This window comes from Crinia signifera, chromosome 9 (assembly GCF_055691185.1).
Source record: "Crinia signifera chromosome 9, ASM5569118v1, whole genome shotgun sequence".
NCBI lineage: Eukaryota > Metazoa > Chordata > Amphibia > Anura > Myobatrachidae > Crinia > Crinia signifera.
The window spans coordinates 164234153-164248531 of record NC_139225.1 but is presented as its reverse complement, the minus strand read 5'-3'; the positions used below and the strand labels follow the sequence as shown (position 1 = coordinate 164248531).

General features: G+C 55.2%; 1 protein-coding gene across 3 annotated transcripts in view; it reads right to left on the bottom strand.

Moving 5' to 3' along the window:
• HDX (highly divergent homeobox) overlaps positions 1–3908 on the bottom strand; it is a 60063-nt gene extending 56155 nt beyond the window's left edge. For all 3 annotated transcript variants that reach the window (XM_083160374.1, XM_083160376.1, XM_083160377.1), the window contains exon 1: positions 3757–3908. The gene's annotated coding sequence lies outside the window, so the exon portion shown is untranslated. The remainder of the gene's footprint in view (positions 1–3756) is intronic.
• Between the last annotated feature and the right edge of the window lie 10471 nt (positions 3909–14379).

Below are 14379 nucleotides of genomic sequence, written 5' to 3'. Positions count from 1 at the left end.
AGACATGCAGATGCAGCCCCTATAACCTGTCCTACTTAGTAACTATGTGAGTTAGTGGCTTTTATTAATCTATTATATTGGATATGATCAAATTAGGTCTTATAAGTACTCAATACAAATAATACAATTAGGTGGTGGGGAACCATTATTGTTGTGGCTAGGGGCGGGAACCTTATAGATGCACCGACCGTGGGGCGGGAACCTTATAGATGCACCGACCGTGGGGCGGGAACCCTATAGAGGCACCGACTGTGGGGCGGGAACCCTATAGATGCACCGACCGTGGGGCGGGAACCCTATAGAGGCACCGACCGTGGGGCGGGAACCCTATAGAGGCACCGACCGTGGGGCGGGAACCCTATAGAGGCACCGACCGTGGGGCGGGAACCCTATAGAGGCACCGACTGTGGGGCGGGAACCCTATAGAGGCACCGACTGTGGGGCGGGAACCCTATAGAGGCACCGACTGTGGGGCGGGAACCCTATAGAGGCACCGACTGTGGGGCGGGAACCCTATACAGGCACCGACTGTGGGGCGGGAACCCTATACAGGCACCGACTGTGGGGCGGGAACCCTATACAGGCACCGACTGTGGGGCGGGAACCTTATAGATGCACCGACTGTGGGGCGGGAACCCTATAGATGCACCGACTGTGGGGCGGGAACCCTATAGAGGCACCGACTGTGGGGCGGGAACCCTATAGAGGCACCGACTGTGGGGCGGGAACCCTATACAGGCACCGACTGTGGGGCGGGAACCCTATACAGGCACCGACTGTGGGGCGGGAACCCTATACAGGCACCGACTGTGGGGCGGGAACCCTATACAGGCACCGACTGTGGGGCGGGAACCCTATACAGGCACCGACTGTGGGGCGGGAACCTTATAGATGCACCGACTGTGGGGCGGGAACCTTATAGATGCACCGACTGTGGGGCGGGAACCTTATATAGATAAACTGTTGCATACTTACCTACCTGACCCCCTCCATGAGGGAGAACATGCTCTGTTCCTGGACTTCCCTGGTAATGTATGATTCCCATCACCTGTGGTGACACCTTTCTTATCAATTACCTAGCTCCCCGTAGGTGCTGGCAATCCTACATTACCAGGGAAGTCCAGGAACAGAGCATTGTGTCCCTACCCTGGGTCAGGTAGGCACTGTAGGGCAGGAAGAGATGACATGAGGGATATACAGTAGTGCAGGGTAGAGGTACTGGATATATTTTAGCAGTGGTTGCAGATACAAGACAGTGTAGTAGTGAATACAAGTGCATTATGCTAAATAGTACGTGCAGTGTAGATTATGCAATATAGCAGAGGAGGTGTAGGCACCGAGCAAATGATACAGTGTGAGGAGGTGAAGGCACCGAGCAAATGATACAATGTAGCAAATGAGGTGTAGGCACCAAACAAATGATACAATGTAGCAAAGGAGGCGTAGGCACCGACCAACTGATACAGTGTAGCAAAGGAGGTGTAAGCACCAAGCAAATGATACAGTGTAGCAGAGGTGGCGTAGGCACCGAGCAAATGATACAGTGTAGCAGAGGAGGCGTAGGCACCGAGCAAATGATACAGTGTAGCAGAGGAGGCGTAGGCACCGAGCAAATGATACAGTGTAGCAGAGGAGGCGTAGGCACCGGCCAAATGATACAGTGTAGCAGAGGAGGCGTAGGCACTGAGCAAATGATACAGTGTAGCAGAGGAGGCGTAGGCACCGACCAACTGATACAGTGTAGCAGAGGAGGCGTAGGCACCGACCAACTGATACAGTGTAGCAGAGGAGGTGTAAGCACCGAACAAATGATACAATGTAGCAGAGGAGGCATAGGCACCGACCAACTGATACAGTGTAGCAGAGGAGGCGCAAGCACCGAGCAAATGATACAGCGTAGCAGAGGAGGCGTAGGCACCGAGCAAATGATACAGTGTGAGGAGGTGAAGGCACCGAGCAAATGATACAATGTAGCAAATGAGGTGTAGGCACCGAACAAATGATACAATGTAGCAAAGGAGGCAAAGGCACAGACCAACTGATACAGTGTAGCAAAGGAGGTGTAAGCACCAAGCAAATGATACAGTGTAGCAGAGGTGGCGTAGGCACCGAGCAAATGATACAGTGTAGCAGAGGTGGCGTAGGCACCGGCCAAATGATGCAGTGTAGCAGAGGTGGCGTAGGCACCGGCCAAATGATACAGTGTAGCAGAGGAGGCGTAGGCACCGGCCAAATGATACAGTGTAGCAGAGGTGGTGTAGGCACCGGCCAAATGATACAGTGTAGCAGAGGAGGCGTAGGCACAGGCCAAATGATACAGTGTAGCAGAGGAGGCGTAGGCACTGGCCAAATGATACAGTGTAGCAGAGGAGGCGTAGGCACCGGCCAAATGATACAGTGTAGCAGAGGAGGCGTAGGCACCGAGCAAATGATACAGTGTAGCAGAGGAGGCGTAGGCACCGACCAACTGATACAGTGTAGCAGAGGAGGCGTAGGCACCGACCAACTGATACAGTGTAGCAGAGGTGGTGTAAGCACCGAACAAATGATACAATGTAGCAAAGGAGGCGTAGGCACCGACCAACTGATACAGTGTAGCAGAGGAGGCGTAAGCACCGAGCAAATGATACAGCGTAGCAGAGGAGGCGTAGGCACCGAGCAAATGATACAGTGTAGCAGAGGAGGTGTAGGCACCGAGCAAATGATACAGTGTAGCAGAGGAGGTGTAGGCACCGAGCAAATGATAGTGAGAGGAGGTGTAGGCACCGAGCAAATTATACAGTGTAGGTACAGGGCAAATGATACAATGTAGCAGGTATGGGGTGATATGTAGTAACTGTGTATAGAGTGCAGCATAGAGGAGTGGCGCAGTGCAGGTGACAATGTAGCAGGGGGTATAGGGTGGTACAGTGCAGCATACGGGAGAGGTGCAGTGCAGGTGATACATTGTAGCAGCGGCTATAGCACTGTAATTCAGTGCAGTGGTTATGGGTAGTGCAATGTAGCAGCTGGTATGGGGTGGTATAGAGCAGCATAGGCTATAGGGGAGAGGTGGAGTGGATGGTACAATGTAGCAGCGGGTATAGGGTGGTATAGAGCAGCACAGGCTATAGGGGAGAGGTGGAGTGGATTATACAATGTAGCAGCAGGTATAGGGTGGTACAGAGCAACATAGGCCATAGGGGAGAGGTGAAGCAGCGGGTATAGGGTGGTATAGAGCAGCACAGGCTATAGGGGAGAGGTGGAGTGGATGATACAATGTAGCAGCGGGTATAGGGTGCTACAGAGCAGCATAGGCCAGAGTTGAGAGGTGGAGCAGCGGGTATAGAGCAGTATAGGCCAGCGGGGAGAGGGGGAGTAGAGGATACAATGTAGCAGCGGGTATACGGTGGTATAGAGCAGTAGGACACGTGGGGCAGGGACGAGGCAGCTGTAGGCACCGGCAGCAGGGTGAGGGCGGACTGCGCATGCCCGGGAAGGAGGAGGGGTGGGGGATGGGAGGATGGTGATGTTATATTTACACCCCCCCTTTATATACGCACAGGAGGCCGCAGGGGGGGGCGCTGCCGGTGATTTCGCATTAACCCCTCATTCCCTGCAGGACGGCAGCCACCCTCCGACAGCGCCCGGGTTACAGAGCCCCCGGGGCCCCCCAGCGCTGCATGTGCAGGGGTTACGGGCCCCAGGAGCTGGCAGAGCCGCGCACCCCGCCCTCCCACCGGCACCATGCACGGCTCCCGGGCCGCCCGCACCTACCTCCCCCCGCCGCGGGAATCACCGGGGCCGCGCCAGGTCCTCTCCGCTCCCAGACAATGAAATCAGCGCCTCCGATCATCAATTCTAATCATGATTGTGACGTCACGCAGACAGCAGCCAATGGAAGGGCGAGATCAGGGGCCTGACATTCCCAGGGCCTGGAAGGGGGAGGGGGATCCTGTGTGTGTGTGTGTGTGTGTGTGTGTGTGTGTGTGTGTGTGTGTGTGTGTGTGTGTGTGTGTGTGTGTGTGTGTGTGTGTGTGTATGTATATGTGTACTACTAGCTGTATGTGGTATATGTGTACTACTGGCTGTATGTGGTATATGTGTACTACTGGCTGTGTGTGTGTGTGTGTGTTCTGTATGTGTACTACTGGCTGTGTGTGTGTTCTGTATGTGTACTACTGGCTGTGTGTGTGTTCTGTATGTGTACTACTGGCTGTGTGTATATGTGTACTACTGGCTGTATGTGGTATATGTGTACTACTGGCTGTATGTGGTATATGTGTACTACTGGCTGTGTGTGTGTGTGTGTGTTCTGTATGTGTACTACTGGCTGTGTGTGTGTGTGTGTGTGTGTGTGTTCTGTATGTGTACTACTGGCTGTGTGTGTGTGTGTGTTCTGTATGTGTACTACTGGCTGTGTGTGTGTGTGTGTGTGTGTGTGTGTGTTATGTATGTGTACTACTGGCTGTGTGTGTGTTCTGTATGTGTACTACTGGCTGTGTGTGTGTTCTGTATGTGTACTACTGGCTGTGTGTGTGTTCTGTATGTGTACTACTGGCTGTGTGTGTGTTCTGTATGTGTACTACTGGCTGTGTGTGTTTTCTGTATGTGTACTACTGGCTGTGTGTGTTTTCTGTATGTGTACTACTGGCTGTGTGTGTGTTCTGTATGTGTACTACTGGCTGTGTGTGTGTTCTGTATGTGTACTACTGGCTTTGTGTGTGTTCTGTATGTGTACTACTGGCTTTGTGTGTGTTCTGTATGTGTACTACTGGCTTTGTGTGTGTTCTGTATGTGTACTACTGGCTGTGTGTGTGTTCTGTATGTGTACTACTGGCTGTGTGTGTGTTCTGTATGTGTACTACTGGCTGTGTGTGTTTTCTGTATGTGTACTACTGGCTGTGTGTGTGTGTTCTGTATGTGTACTACTGGCTGTGTGTGTGTTCTGTATGTGTACTACTGGCTGTGTGTGTGTTCTGTATGTGTACTACTGGCTGTATGTATATGTGTACTACTGGCTGTATGTATATGTGTACTACTGGCTGTGTGTGTGTTCTGTATGTGTACTACTGGCTGTGTGTGTACATGTGTACCACTGGCTGTATGTGTGTGTTCTGTATGTGTACTACTGGCTGTATGTTGTATATGTGTACTATTAGCTGTATGTGGTATATGTGTACTACTGGCTGTATGTGGTATATGTGTACTACTGGCTGTATGTGGTATATGTGTACTACTGGCTGTATGTGGTATATGTGTACTACTGCATACCTCCCAACAATTATGATTTCAGCGGGACAGTCCCGATTACCGGGTCCTGTCCCGCTGTCCCACCCGCGGCCGGAGGTGTCCCGCTGCGGGGGGGCAGTTGGGAGCCCCCCCAATTTGACAGAATAGACGCTGTGCGCATAGCGTCTATTCCCGGCCGGAAATGGGGATGCGGCTCATTTGCGTAAGCCGTGCCCCTCATCCTCCCACAATCCAAAAATATACTGGTAGGTTAATTGGATCCCAAAAAATTAACCCTAGAATGTCTGTGTACCACTGGCTGTATGTGTGTGTTCTGTATGTGTACCACTGGCTGTATGTGTGTGTTCTGTATGTGTACCACTGGCTGTATGTGTGTGTTCTGTCTGTATGTGTACCACTGGCTGTATGTGTGTGTTCTGTATGTGTACCACTGGCTGTATGTGTGTGTTCTGTCTGTATGTGTACCACTGGCTGTATGTGTGTGTTCTGTATGTGTACCACTGGCTGTATGTGTGTGTTCTGTCTGTATGTGTACCACTGGCTGTATGTGTGTGTGTTCTGTCTGTATGTGTACCACTGGCTGTATGCGTGTGTGTTCTGTATGCATGTGTACCACTGGCTGTTTGTGTTCTGTATGTGAACTACTGGCTGTGACATATTGTCCGGTTCGATCAGTCTGCGCAATCCAATGGTCAAATGTGATATTGTCCCTGCCGGACAGACAACCGCCGCTCAGTGTAATGAAGAGCGGAATGAGTGAACATTCCATCCTTCATTACATCGTTGTGATGTGTACCGCGGGTATGATAGGTTACCACATCACTCCAGTGTACCACAGCTACAGACATCGGTGAAAGATGACGAGGAGGAAGAGATGGAACCTTCTTCTTTTGTCTATGCAGATATTGGCCCTTATTCAGATCTGACCGCAGTACATATTTCTTCTCAAAGTTGGCAAAACCATGCTGCACTGCAGGGGGGCAGATGTTACTTGTGCAGAGAGAGTTAGATTTGGGTGAGTTATTTTGTTTCTGTGCAGGGTAAATACTGGATGCACTATTTTTACACTGCAATATAGATCTCAGTTTCAACACACCCCACACAAATGTAACTCTCTCTGCACATGTTACATCTGCCCCACCTGCAGTGCACATGGTTTTGCCCATTTTGAGAACAAATTTGGGTACTTGTGTATTTTGGCGGCGCCCCCGATGTCCGTCGTACGACGAACAGATCGCATCGCATCGCATGCCATGCACCCGATGGCATGCGATGCGACGCGATTTTGACCCCCTATACGACCAAAAATCGTATAAGCACCCTAAAGGGTGCTTTTGAGCACCCAAATGGGTGCTAACAATGTTAAATGCACCCCCACGCCACCCCCCACTATAAACGTGAACCCGAAGTGTGGCGAGCGGCGGCGGTACGCGTCCTACGACCTTTTCATACCCCCACTATCCACGTCGGTGTGGAGTTGAGAATAGAATAGTGTGGCGAGCCACCGAGCCCGAAGCGTGGCGAGGGGACGCGGATACCTTCACAGTTATACGCGTCCCCTCGCGGGCTTCACAGGTGTCCGTGGCGACGCGGACACCTGTGAAGCCCGCGAGGGGACGCGTTTACCTGTGAAGGTATCCGCGCCCCGTTGCGGGGCTTGCTGCGCTCGCCACGCTTCGGGCTCAGTGGCTCGCCACACTATTCTATTCTCAACTCCACGCCGACGTGGATAGTGGGGGTATGAAAAGGTCGTAGGACGCGTACCGCCGCCCCTCGCGGGCTCGCTGCGCTCGCCACGCTTCGGGTTCACGTTTATAGTGGGGGGTGGCGTGGGGGTGCATTTAACATTGTAAGCACCCATTTGGGTGCTTACATTGTATAAGCACCCATTAGGGTGCTTATACAATGTTTAATCGCATCGCATCCTATGGCATCGTATGCCATGTACAATGGCATACAATTTCAAAATTGTATGCCATCGTGCACTATCGTACGATATCGCGTCACATCGCATACCATCGTATGTGTTATGGTATGCGATGCGATGGGCGCCGCCAAAATACACAAGTACCCAAATTTGTACTGCGATCAGATCTGAATAAGGGCCTTACTGTATATTTTCACATCCTGTTCCCCTGTAATCTCACTGATCATTGTCCATACGTGTTTCCGGAAATATCTTGTTTGTCCAACTTTCATTGACATTTCTATTGTTTCTCCTGTCTTTTGGAAAGATACCTGTGATGCTTCAATAAAAAACACTTAAAAATATGGGCTGGGTGGTCAGGTCCGTGCGGCTGTTTGGTGGGACGGATGCTGGGTGGTCAGGTCCGTGCGGCTATTTGGTAGTCTGGATACAGGGTGGTCAGGTCCGTGCGGCTGTTTGGTGGGCCGGATGCTGGGTGGTCAGGTCCGTGCTGCTGTTTGGTGGGCTGGATTCAGGGTGGTAAGGTCCGTGTTAATGTTTGGTGGCCTGGATGCTGGATGGTCAGGTCTGTGCTGGTGTTTGGTGGTCTGGATGCAGGGTGGTCAGGTCTGTGTTGGTGTTTGGTGGTCAGGTCCGTGCGGCTGTATGGTGGGCTGGATGCAGGGTGGTCAAGTCCATGTTAGTGTTTGGTGGGCTGGATTCAGGGTGGTCAGGTCCATGTTGGTGTTTGGTGGCCCGGATGCTGGATGGTCAGGTACGTGCGGGCTTTGGTGGTCTGGATGCAGGGTGGTCAGGTCTGTGTTGGTGTTTGGTGCTCAGGTCCGTGCGGCTGTTTGGTGGGCTGGATGCAGGGTGGTCAAGTCCGTGTTGGTGTTTGGTGGGCCGGATGCTGGGTGGTCAGGTCAGTGCGGCTGTTTGGTGGGCTGGATGCAGAGTGGTCAGGACCGTGCGGCTGTTTGGTGGGCTGGATGCAGGGTGGTCCAGTTTGTGTTTGGTGGGCCAGATAGCGGGTGGTCAGGTCCGTGCGGCTGTTTGGTGGGCTGGATGCAGGGTGGTCAGGTCAGTGCGGCTGTTTGATGGGCTGGGTGGTCAGGTCCGTGTGGCTGTTTGGTGGGCTGGGTGGTCCGGTCCGTGCGGCTGTTTGGTGGGCCGGATGCAGGGTGGTTAGTTCCGTGCAGCAGTTTGGTGGGCCGGATGCTTGGTGGTCAGGTCCGTGCGGCTGTTTGGTGGGCTGGATGCAGGGTGGTCAGGTCTGTGCGGCTGTTTGGTGGGTCGGAAGCAGGGTGGTCAGGTCCGTGCGGCTGTTTGGTGGGCTGGGTGGTCAGGCCTGTGTGGCTGTTTGGTAGGCCAGATGCAGGGTGGTCAGGTCCATGTGGCGATTTGTTAGGCTGGATGCAGGGTGGGCAGGTCCGTGTGGCTGTTTGGTAGGCTGGATGCAGGGTGGTCAGGTCCCTGTGGCTGTTTGGTGGGCTGGATTCAGGGTGGTCAGGTCCGTGTTGGTGTTTGGTGGCCCGGATGCTGGATGGTCAGGTATGTGCGGGAGTTTAGTGGGCTGGCGCCAGGGTGGTCAGGTCTGTGTTGGTGTTTGGTTGCCCGATGCTGGGTGGTCAAGTCCGTGCGGCTATTTGGTGGGCCGGATGCAGGGTGGTCAAGTCCGTGCGGCTGTTTCTTGGGCCGGATGCAGGGTGGTCAGGACCGTGCGGCTGTTTGGTGGGCTGGATGCTGGGTGGTCAAGTCCGTGTTGGTGTTTGTTGGGCCGAATGCTGGGTGGTCAGGTCTGTGCGGCTGTTTGGTGGGCTGGATGCAGGGTCGTCAGGTCCGTGTTGCTGTTTGGTGGGCTGGATGCAGGGTGGTCAGGTCAGTGCGGCTGTTTGGTGGGCTGGATGCAGGGTCGTCAGGTCCGTGTTGGTGTTTGGTGGGCTGGATGCAGGGTCGTCAGGTCCGTGTTGGTGTTTGTTGGTCCGGATGCTGGGTGGTCAGGTCTGTGCGGCTGTTTGGTGGGCTGTATGCAGGGTGGTCAGGTCAGTGCAGCTGTTTGGTGGCCTGGATGCAGGGTCGTCAGGTCCGTGTTGGTGTTTGGTGGGCTGGATGCAGGGTCGTCAGGTCCGTGTTGGTGTTTGTTGGTCCGGATGCTGGGTGGTCAGGTCCGTGTTGGTGTTTGGTGGGCTGGATGCAGGGTCGTCAGGTCCGTGTTGCTGTTTGGTGGGCTGGATGCAGGGTGGTCAGGTCCATGCGGCTGTTTGGTGGGCTGATGCAGGGTCGTCAGGTCCGTGCGGCTGTTTGGTGGGCTGGATGCAGGGTCGTCAGGTCCGTGTGGCTGTTTGGTGGGCTAGATGCAGGGTCGTCAGGTCCGTGTTGCTGTTTGGTGGGCTGGATGCAGGGTGGTCAGGTCCGTGTTGCTCTTTGGTGGGCTGGATGCAGGGTCGTCAGGTCCGTGTTGGTGTTTGGTGGGCTGGATGCAGGGTCGTCAGGTCCGTGTTGGTGTTTGTTGGTCCGGATGCTGGGTGGTCAGGTCCGTGCGGCTGTTTGGTGGGCTGTATGCAGGGTGGTCAGGTCAGTGCGGCTGTTTGGTGGCCTGGATGCAGAATCGTCAGGTCCGTGTTGGTGTTTGGTGGGCTGGATGCAGGGTCGTCAGGTCCGTGTTGGTGTTTGTTGGTCCGGATGCTGGGTGGTCAGGTCCGTGTTGGTGTTTGTTGGTCCGGATGCTGGGTGGTCAGGTCCGTGTTGGTGTTTGTTGGTCCGGATGCTGGTTGGTCAGGTCCGTGCGGCTGTTTGGTGGGCTGGATGCAGGGTCGTCAGGTCCGTGTTGCTGTTTGGTGGGCTGGATGCAGGGTGGTCAGGTCCATGCGGCTGTTTGGTGGGCTGATGCAGGGTCGTCAGGTCCGTGTGGCTGTTTGGTGGGCTGGATGCAGGGTGGTGAGGTCCGTGCGGCTGTTTGGTGGGCTGGATGCTGGTTGGTCAGGTCCGTGTTGGTGTTTGTTAGTCCGGATGCTGGGTAGTCAGGTCCGTGTTGGTGTTTGTTGGTCCAGATGCAGGGTCGTCAGGTCCGTGCGGCTGTTTGGTGGGCTGGATGCAGGGTCGTCAGGTCCGTGTTGCTGTTTGGTGGGCTGGATGCAGGGTGGTCAGGTCAGTGCGGCTGTTTGGTGGGCTGGATGCAGGGTCGTCAGGTCCGTGTTGGTGTTTGGTGGGCTGGATGCAGGGTCGTCAGGTCCGTGTTGGTGTTTGTTGGTCCGGATGCTGGGTGGTCAGGTCCGTGCGGCTGTTTGGTGGGCTGTATGCAGGGTGGTCAGGTCAGTGCGGCTGTTTGGTGGCCTGGATGCAGGGTCGTCAGGTCCGTGTTGGTGTTTGGTGGGCTGGATGCAGGGTCGTCAGGTCCGTGTTGGTGTTTGTTGGTCCGGATGCTGGGTGGTCAGGTCCGTGTTGGTGTTTGGTGGGCTGGGTGCAGGGTCGTCAGGTCCGTGTTGCTGTTTGGTGGGCTGGATGCAGGGTGGTCAGGTCCATGCGGCTGTTTGGTGGGCTGATGCAGGGTCGTCAGGTCCGTGTTGGTGTTTGTTGGTCCGGATGCTGGGTGGTCAGGTCCGTGCGGCTGTTTGGTGGGCTGTATGCAGGGTGGTCAGGTCAGTGCGGCTGTTTGGTGGCCTGGATGCAGAATCGTCAGGTCCGTGTTGGTGTTTGGTGGGCTGGATGCAGGGTCGTCAGGTCCGTGTTGGTGTTTGTTGGTCCGGATGCTGGTTGGTCAGGTCCGTGTTGGTGTTTGTTGGTCCGGATGCTGGGTGGTCAGGTCCGTGTTGGTGTTTGTTGGTCCGGATGCTGGTTGGTCAGGTCCGTGCGGCTGTTTGGTGGGCTGGATGCAGGGTCGTCAGGTCCGTGTTGCTGTTTGGTGGGCTGGATGCAGGGTGGTCAGGTCCATGCGGCTGTTTGGTGGGCTGATGCAGGGTCGTCAGGTCCGTGTGGCTGTTTGGTGGGCTGGATGCAGGGTGGTGAGGTCCGTGCGGCTGTTTGGTGGGCTGGATGCTGGTTGGTCAGGTCCGTGTTGGTGTTTGTTAGTCCGGATGCTGGGTAGTCAGGTCCGTGTTGGTGTTTGTTGGTCCAGATGCAGGGTCGTCAGGTCCGTGCGGCTGTTTGGTGGGCTGGATGCAGGGTCGTCAGGTCCGTGTTGCTGTTTGGTGGGCTGGATGCAGGGTGGTCAGGTCAGTGCGGCTGTTTGGTGGGCTGGATGCAGGGTCGTCAGGTCCGTGTTGGTGTTTGGTGGGCTGGATGCAGGGTCGTCAGGTCCGTGTTGGTGTTTGTTGGTCCGGATGCTGGGTGGTCAGGTCCGTGCGGCTGTTTGGTGGGCTGTATGCAGGGTGGTCAGGTCAGTGCGGCTGTTTGGTGGCCTGGATGCAGGGTCGTCAGGTCCGTGTTGGTGTTTGGTGGGCTGGATGCAGGGTCGTCAGGTCCGTGTTGGTGTTTGTTGGTCCGGATGCTGGGTGGTCAGGTCCGTGTTGGTGTTTGGTGGGCTGGATGCAGGGTCGTCAGGTCCGTGTTGCTGTTTGGTGGGCTGGATGCAGGGTGGTCAGGTCCATGCGGCTGTTTGGTGGGCTGATGCAGGGTCGTCAGGTCCGTGCGGCTGTTTGGTGGGCTGGATGCAGGGTCGTCAGGTCCGTGTGGCTGTTTGGTGGGCTAGATGCAGGGTCGTCAGGTCCGTGTTGCTGTTTGGTGGGCTGGATGCAGGGTGGTCAGGTCCGTGTTGCTCTTTGGTGGGCTGGATGCAGGGTCGTCAGGTCCGTGTTGGTGTTTGGTGGGCTGGATGCAGGGTCGTCAGGTCCGTGTTGGTGTTTGTTGGTCCGGATGCTGGGTGGTCAGGTCCGTGCGGCTGTTTGGTGGGCTGTATGCAGGGTGGTCAGGTCAGTGCGGCTGTTTGGTGGCCTGGATGCAGAATCGTCAGGTCCGTGTTGGTGTTTGGTGGGCTGGATGCAGGGTCGTCAGGTCCGTGTTGGTGTTTGTTGGTCCGGATGCTGGGTGGTCAGGTCCGTGTTGGTGTTTGTTGGTCCGGATGCTGGGTGGTCAGGTCCGTGTTGGTGTTTGTTGGTCCGGATGCTGGTTGGTCAGGTCCGTGCGGCTGTTTGGTGGGCTGGATGCAGGGTCGTCAGGTCCGTGTTGCTGTTTGGTGGGCTGGATGCAGGGTGGTCAGGTCCATGCGGCTGTTTGGTGGGCTGATGCAGGGTCGTCAGGTCCGTGTGGCTGTTTGGTGGGCTGGATGCAGGGTGGTGAGGTCCGTGCGGCTGTTTGGTGGGCTGGATGCTGGTTGGTCAGGTCCGTGTTGGTGTTTGTTAGTCCGGATGCTGGGTAGTCAGGTCCGTGTTGGTGTTTGTTGGTCCAGATGCAGGGTCGTCAGGTCCGTGCGGCTGTTTGGTGGGCTGGATGCAGGGTCGTCAGGTCCGTGTTGCTGTTTGGTGGGCTGGATGCAGGGTGGTCAGGTACACTATCTGTGTGCTCTGGGGGCAGGAGAAGGGCAGAATGCGGGCACGAAGGCATTTCAGGAGCTGGACAGCCGGCACAGAGAAAGGAATTGGGCATCTGGATATAAATAGAATGGGAGTCGTGTGCGGGTGAAGGGCTGATGCAGTATTTATACCAGGATTGTACATCAGACAGCTATGTGGATATACTGTGTATTGTAGGACGGATCACTGAGGCGTGCCAGGATTCAGCTGCTCTTATTGTGTTACATAATATCTCACATTAAACCATCGGTGTGCCGGGGAGCTAACATTAGTGTAGCAATGGCTGCCTGACACCATTACTGCTGTCATTAATATGATCAAACTAATTACCCTCTGGGGCAATCACACAATGAGTCTGAGAGACGGTCTGGAGCTGGGGACGGATGGATGAAGGGACAGTATCGGTGTGCAGCACAGGAGCTGATTGTGACACACTGGGGACGGATGGATGAAGGGACAGTATCAGTGTGCAGCACAGGAGCTGATTGTGACACACTGGGGACGGACGGATGAAGGGACAGTATCCGTGTGCAGCACAGGAGCTGATTGTGACACACTGGGGACGGATGGATGAAGGGACAGTATCAGTGTGCTGCACAGGAGCTGATTGTGACACACTGGGGACGGATGGATGAAGGGACAGTATCGGTGTGCAGCACAGGAGCTGATTGTGATACACTGGGGACGGACGGTTGAAGGGACAGTATCGGTGTGCAGCACAGGAGCTGATTGTGACACACTGGGGACGGACGGATGAAGGGACAGTATCGGTGTGCAGCACAGGAGCTGATTGTGACACACTGGGGACGGACGGATGAAGGGACAGTATCGGTGTGCAGCACAGGAGCTGATTGTGACACACTGGGGACGGACGGATGAAGGGACAGTATCGGTGTGCAGCACAGGAGCTGGTTGTGACACACTGGGGACGGACGGATGAAGGGACAGTATCGGTGTGCAGCACAGGAGCTGATTGTGACACACTGGGGACGGACGGATGAAGGGACAGTATCGGTGTGTAGCACAGGAGCTGATTGTGGGGACGGACGGATGACCGGACAGTATCGGTGTGTAGCACAGGAGCTGATTGTGACACACTGGGGACGGACGGATGAAGGGACAGTATAGGTGTGTAGCACAGGAGCTGATTGTGGGGACAGACGGATGACCGGACAGTATCGGTGTGTAGCACAGGAGCTGATTGTGACACACTGGGGACGGACGGATGAAGGGACAGTATCGGTGTGTAGCACAGGAGCTGATTGTGACACACTGGGGACGGATGGATGAAGGGACAGTATCGGTGTGCAGCACAGGAGCTGATTGTGACACACTGGGGACGGATGGATGTAGGGACAGTATCGGTGTGCAGCACAGGAGCTGATTGTGACACACTGGGGACGGACGGATGAAGGGACAGTATCAGTGTGCAGCACAGGAGCTGATTGTGACACACTGGGGACGGACGGATGAAGGGACAGTATCGGTGTGCAGCACAGGAGCTGATTGTGACACACTGGGGACGGACGGATGAAGTGACAGTATCGGTGTGCAGCACAGGAGCTGATTGTGACACACTGGGGACGGACGGATGAAGGGACAGTATCAGTGTGCAGCACAGGAGCTGATTGTGACACACTAAGGACGGATGGATGAAGGGACAGTATCGGTGTGCAGCACAGGAGCTGATTGTGACACACTGGGGATGGACGGATGAAGGGACAGTATCGGTGT